Below are 8,070 nucleotides of genomic sequence, written 5' to 3' on the forward strand. Positions count from 1 at the left end.
TTAACGTATTTTAATTTATTTTTAATAAAAATATATTCTGATTCGAAAATTTGTGTGAGACATTTTGTAAAGCTTTTTCAGCACACAAAATATTTAATAGATCCCGGGCGTATGCCCGGGTCCAAAATATAGTCTATATAGTAAAACAGAGACTTTTAAAGGAAGATTTTCTCTCTCCTATGTGGCACTATAATATGAAAGATAGTATTTTCTAATAGCTTACAATCCTACGTACATAGAACCTCTTTGGAGAGTTTGAGTGTATTTCTAATTCTTATATTTGGAGAGTTTGAGTGTATTTTCAATTCTTGTATATTTGATCAAATAAAAAAAATTGCTAAAAAATAGGTGATTTGTAGAATGTAATTTCATATTACGAATCAAACACTTTTATTGTTCTAATTTTTATATATTTGATCAAATAAAAAAATTGCTAAAAAATAGGTGATTTGTAGAAACTAATTTCATATTACAAATCATATAATTTTAGTGTCTATGAGACTATAATAAATCACCGACTTATTTCGAATATATCCTTAACACGTAACAATTATACAAAAAATAACATCACAAAATATATAATAGAAAATGAAAAAAAAAATAATAACGACAAAGCAATAATAACATATTTTAAAATATGTATAATATTGAATGAAACTAACGTAAAAAAACAATTAATGGGGAACCAAAAACTGGATGCAAATGTATCGAACTAACCTCAAATAATATTTAACGGGAAATCGGAAACTGAATGCAAATATAAGCATTAAATTAATCTTAAAAAATAATTAATAGAAAATCGGAATATGGATACAACTACATTAAACTAATCTCAATTCAAAGAATAATTAACGGAAAATCAAAACTTGGATGTAAATACATCAAACTAACATTAAAAAATAATTGTCAGAAAATCGGAAACTGGATGCAAATGCATTGAGCTAACCCTCAAAGATTAAATTAACAGGAAATCGGAAACTGAATACAACTGCATTGAACTAATCTCAAAGAAAAATTAATTATAAATTGGAAACATAATGCAAATGCGTAGAACTAATCTTAAAAAATAATTAACGGAAAATCGGAAACTATATGCAAATACAACTTTATCAAATAATAAATGAGAAATCAGAAACTGGATGCAAATATATTAAATTAATCTCACAGAATAATTAACGGGAAATAAAAAACTGGATGCAAATGCATCGAGGCCCGACCTTGAAGAATAATTAATGTGAAATTGGAAATTTGATGCAAATATATTAACCTAACCAAAAAGAATAATTAATAAGAAATCAAAAACTAGATGCAATGGCATTGAATTGATCTCAAAAAATAAATAACGATAATTGGAAATTGGATGCAACTGCATTAAACTAAGCTCAAAATATAAATAACGGAAAATCAGAAACTGGATGCAAATGCATTGAACTAACCTCAAAACATAGTTGGATTATATGTTGTGGGAATGTCTCGATAAATATAGTTTTGTATTTAAAATGGTGTTTATCTTATCTCTTTCCGTATTCAAGTGGCTTCAATATATATGAACTTCGTCTTATTAGGCAATCTCACAAAACATCAATCAAACTTCTATTATTAAACAACAAAATGAAGTTGAAGGGTTTTATCAAATGTGAATTTTTTATTTTTAATGGAGAGTGAGGTTTTCACGTTATAAGAAATTTGGTTTAGTGATTAATGTAATATTAATATATAATAGTTATGCATATTTGCAAATATTTTTCAGAATAATTAATATAACAACACACGTTTGTAGATAATCTTTGAAGATCGATTCCACATAGTGAGTCATGCATAATTTAAATAATAATTAACATAAATAAAAACTGAATAATCTTCGATGATCCCACATAGTAAATTAAGCATAATTTACTTTTTATGTCATGTTTGCAATGACACTACAGATGGATCAGTAGAAGTTGGTATTACACACCACATTAGATAATTATAAGGAAATCGAAAATTGGATTCAAATACATAACTGAGCTCAAAGAGTAATTATCGAGAAATTGGAAACTTTATGCAAATTGCATTAAACTAACGATAGAGAATAATTAACGGGAATTTAGAAATTGGATGCAAATCTTTGAAAAATATTTAACGAAAAATCGGAAATGGTATGCAAATACATCAAACAAACCTCAAATAATAATTAATGGGAAACCAAAAACTTGATGCAAATGCATTGAACTTAACTCAAAAAATAAAAAACCGAATGCAACTGCATTGAACTAACCTCATAGAATAATTGGTGGGAAATTGGAAACTAAATGCAAATGCATTGAAATAACTTCAAAGAATAGTTAACGGGAAATCAGAAACCGGATATAATTGTATCGAACTAACCTCAAAGCATAAATAATCATAAACTAGATGCAGATGCATTGAACTAACCTTAAAGAGTTATTAACGGAAAATTGGAAACTGGATCCAAATACAATGAAGTACTTTCAAAGACTAATTAACGAAACATTGAAAAATGGATGAAACTGCACTGAACTAACTTAAATGAATAATTAACCGGAAATTATAAATTTGACGTAACTGCATTGAACTAACCTCAAAAAATAATTAACGGGAAATCGGAAACTTGATGCAAATGCATTGAACTAATATCAAAAAACAATTAACATAAAATCGGAAATCGGATGCAATTGCATTGAACTAATCTCAAAGAATAATTAACGGAAAACCAAAAACTGGATGCAACTGCATTAAACTAAAATCAGAGATTAACTAACGGGAAATCAAAAATTGGATGCAAATGCATTAAAATAACCTCAAAAAATAGTTAACTAGAAATCGGAAGTCGGATGTAACTGCATCGCACTGACCTCAAAGCATAAATGTCTATTTTTTTTAGCCTTCTCACATGAGTAATTACGAGTAATTAGGAACCCAAAATGAAAGTGAGTTTATAAAAACAGACTATTACATGTATGCAAACTGTATAGAAATTGTAAATTATCGAACTAACATAGAAAAACAATTAACGGAAAATCATAAACTGGATGCAGATGTATTAAACTAACCTCAAAGAATAATTAACGGGAGATTGGAACATGGATGTAAATATAATGAACTAATCTCAAAGACTAATTAATGAAACATCGAAAATTGGATGCAACTGTACTGAATTAACCTTAATAAATAACTAACAGGAAATCATAAAGTGGATACAATTGCACTGAACTAACCTCAAATAATAATTAACATAAAATTGGAAACTTGATGCAACTGCATTGAACTAGCCTTACAGAATAATTAATGAAAAATTAGAAACTGGATGCAACGTACTACATTAAACTAATCTCAAAGATTATATAATTAATTGAAAATAAAAAACTTGATGCAAATGCATTGAACTAATAACCGTAAAATATATTTGTATTATATGTAAGGAGAATAAATGTCTCGACAAATATAGTTTTGCATTTTAAATAGTATTTATTATATTTTTTTTTTTTTATTCAAAGCAGTTTCAATATTATTTTGGCCACATTGGACATTCTCACAAAACTTTAATCAAACTTATATTATTAAACCTAACAATAAAAAGAAGTCGATGAGTTTTATCAAGGTTTGGTGCTTCCTTTTTATAGAGAGTGGTGCAAGAAATTTAAATGAGTAATTAATATAATTTTCATTTTTTCATAGCTATGCATAGTTGCTAATATTTTTTAGAATAATTTAATATAATGACACCCATTCATAGGACACGTTTATATGATAAATCTTTTCAAATGGGAATAGTGTATTTTTTGATGATATGGAAATAATCAATCTGTTTTAGTGATTTGTACACATTATTACGTAAGCTGAACGGTGATGATTTACAGCTAAATCACCATAAATCTAATAAAACTATTATACAAGCTAGATTGAGTTTAAGATAATTCCATTTGAAAATTACGGATTAATATTCTAAACCACAAAGTGAAGATGCTATCTCAATTTAATCCCTTAGTTTCCAAGTACTTATGCACCATAATCGCTGCTCATTAACGTATTTCAGTTTATTTTCAATAAAAATATATTATGATTCGAAAATTTGCCGCTAAATCACTATAAATCTAAGAAAACTATTATACAAGCTAGATCGAGTTTAAGATAATTCTATTTAAAAATTACGGATTAATATCCTAAACCACAAAGTGAATAGGATATCTCAATTTGATCCTTTAGTTTCTAAGTACTTATGTACTATAATTGCTGCTCATTAACGTATTTTGATTTATTTTCAATAAAAATATATTCTGATTCGAAAATTTGTTTGAAACATTTTGTAAAGCCTTTTCAGCACACAAAATATTTAATAGATTCCGGGCATATGCCCAGGTCCAAAATCTAGTTTATCTCTATATCTTTATCTTTATATATATATTATAGCTCTATCCTATTCAATTGAGGAAACGTTTTTAGAGTGTCCACGTGTCATGGCTAATTAAGAAAAAGTAGGAGATAAAATAGAAAACAAATATTTAAATCAAATATTTATATATATATATATATATATATATATTTATATTTATCCTATATATATATATATATATATATATATATATATATATATATATATATATATATATATATATATATAGTTATACCCTTATAGAGATTCATTTTTTTTTTTTCTAAACTCTATTACTAAATATAAAAAAGTAGGATATAAATAAGGAAACAATCCCATCAATAGTTTCACAGACTCTCCAATTTTTCCTAAACACACGAAAAAACTATCACATCTATAATTTCACCGAATCTCCAATTTTTCCTAAACAATATAGCTAATTACGAAAAAAAAATATGAGACAAAAAACCGAAAACGATTTTCCTAAAACCCTTTCGATTTGATGCACCATCCACTATGTGATTTAGACATTTATTTAGTTAAGGATTTAAAAAATCACAATTACGGCCACAATAATTACGACGTCTTTCAATTCCTTAGATCTATATTATAGTTATACTCTCGCCAGTCTATTTTTTGGAACACTCGCAGGGACTCCAGTTTTTTCTAAACTCTATTACTACTTATAAAAAAATATGATATAAATAAGAAAACAATCTCATCTAAAGTTTCAGAGAGTCTCTAACTTTTCCTAAATACTATAACTAATTACAGAAAAATAATCTCATATAGAGTTTTACCGAGTCTCAAACTTTTCCTAAACAATATAGCTAATTACGGAAAAAAAATATGAGACAAAAAACTAAATTGCTAAAAATAATAGTTTCCACCGAAAACAATTTTCCTAAAACCCTTTCGATTTGATGTGTCATCCACAATGGGATTTAAACATTTATTCATAGTCAAGGATTCCAAAAATCACTATTCTGACCACAATAATTATGACATATTCCAATTAAATTTATAAATTTTCAACACTATATATATATAATAACGAGATTCAGTTAAAGTAGACGTTGGGATTAAATAAATTATATACCAAACCAAAACAAATTACATGTGGAAAATTAAATTATACAAAAAATAACATCACAAAATATATAATAGAAAATGAAAAAAAAAAATAATGGCAAAAAAATAATGACAAATATTGTAAAACATATATAATACTGAATGAAACTAATGTCAAAGAACAAACAATTAATGGGGAACCGAAAACTGGATGCAAATGCATCGAACTAACCTCAATAATATTTAACGGGAAATCAGAAACTGAATGCAAATGCAAGCATTAAACTAATCTTAAAAAGTAATTAATAAAAAATCGGAATATGGATACAACTGCATTAAACTAACCTCAAATAATAATTAACGATAAATCAAAACTTGGATGCAAATACATCAAACTAATATCAAAAAATAATTGTTAGGAAATTGGAAACTGGATGCAAATGCATTGAACTAACCCTCAAAGATTAAATTAACAAGAAATCGAAAACTGGATGCAATTGCATTGAACTAACCTAAAAAAAAATAACGGGAATTGAAAATTGGATTCAACTGCATTGAACTAACCTCAAAATATAAATAACGGAAAATCAGAAACTGGATGCAAATGCATTGAACTAACCTCAAAACATAGTTGGATTATATGTTGTGAGAATGTCTCAATAAGTATAGTTTTGCATTTAGATTTGTGTTTATCTTTTCTCTTTCCGTATGATTGGTAACTCCTTGCTATTCAAGTAGCATCAATATATATGAACTTCGCTTTATTAGGCAATCTCACAAAATTTCAATCAAACCTATATTATTAAACAACAAAATGAAGTTGGAAGGTTTTATCAAATGTGAGTTTTTTTTTTAATAGAAAGTGAGGTTTTCACGTTATAGGAAATTTGGATGAGTGATCAATATAATATTAATATATAATAGTTATGCATATTTGCAAATATTTTTTAGAATAATTAATATAACAATACCCGTTCATAGATAATCTTTGCAGATTCCACATAGTGAGTCATGCATAATTTAAAGAATAATTAACGGGAAATCGGGAACTGGATAATCTTTGATGATCCAACATAGTAAATCAAATATAATTATTTTTTATGTCGTGTTTGCAAGGACACTACAAATGGATTAGTAGAAGAATTGGTATTACACACCACATTGGATAATTAAAAGAAAATCGAAAACTGGATTTAAATATATAACTGAGCTCAAAGAGTAATTAACATGAAATTGAAAACTTTATGCAAATGCAATAAACTAAACTCAAAAAGTAATTAACTAGAAATCGGAAACTGGATGCAATTGCATTAAACTAACGTCATAGAATAACTAATGGAAAATTAGAAATTGGATGCAAATTATTGAAAAATATTTAATGGGAAATCGTAAACGGTATGCAAATATATCAAACAAACATCAAATAATAATTAATTAATGGAAAACCAGAAACTGGATGCAAATGCATTAAACTAAACTCAAAAAATAATTAACAGAAAATCAAAAACCGAATGCAACTGCATTGAACTAACCTCATAGAATAATTGGTGGGAAATCAGAAACTAAATGCAAATATGCATTGAAATATCCTCAAAAAATAGTTAACGGGAAATCAAAAACCGGATGTAATTGCATCGAACTAACCTCAAAGCATAAATAATAAATTTGATGCAAATGCATTGAACTAACCTCAAGAAATAATTAACGGGAAATCGAAAACTGGATGCAAATTCATTGAAATAAGCTCAAACAATAATTAATTGGGAATCGGGAACTAGATGCAAATGCAATCTTATCAAATAATAAACTAGAAATCGGAAAATTGAAAATGGATGCAAATGCATTAAACTAATCTCACGGAATAATTAACTAGAAATCAGAAACTGGATGCAAATGCATTGAACTGACCTTAAAGAACAATTAACATGAAATTGAAAATTGGATCCAAATGTATTGAAATAACCGCAAGTAATAATTAACGAGAAATCAGAAACTGGATGCAACTGCATTGAACTAACCTAAAAAAATAAATAATGGGAATCGGAAATGGGATGCAACTGCATTCAACTAACCTTAAAATAGAAATAACGGAAAAATCGAAACTGGATGCAGATGTATTGAACTAATCTCAAAGAGTAATTAACGGGAGATTGGAACCTGGATGCAAATGCATTAAACTAATCTCAAAGACTAATTAACGAAACATCGAAAACTGGATGCAACTGTACTGAATTAACCTTAATGAATAACTAACGGAAAATTATAAAGTGGATGCAATTTCACTGAACTAACTTCAAATAATAATTAATGGGAAATCGGAAACTTGATGGAACTGCATTGAACTAACATCAAAGAATAATTAATGAGAAATTGGAAACTGAATGCAATGTACTACATTAAACTAACCTCAAAGAATAATTAATGGAAAATCAGAAACTTGATGCAAATGCATTGAACTAATAACCCTAAAACATGTTTGTATTATATGTAGGGAGAATAAATGTCTCGACAAATATAGTTTTACATTTTAAGAAGTGTTTATCATAATTTTTTTTATTATGATTAAGAATGTCATGCTATTCAAGTAGCTTCAATATTATCTTCGTCACATTGGGCATTCTCAC

This window comes from Coptis chinensis, chromosome 8 (genome assembly GCF_015680905.1).
Source record: "Coptis chinensis isolate HL-2020 chromosome 8, ASM1568090v1, whole genome shotgun sequence".
Lineage (NCBI taxonomy): Eukaryota > Viridiplantae > Streptophyta > Magnoliopsida > Ranunculales > Ranunculaceae > Coptis > Coptis chinensis.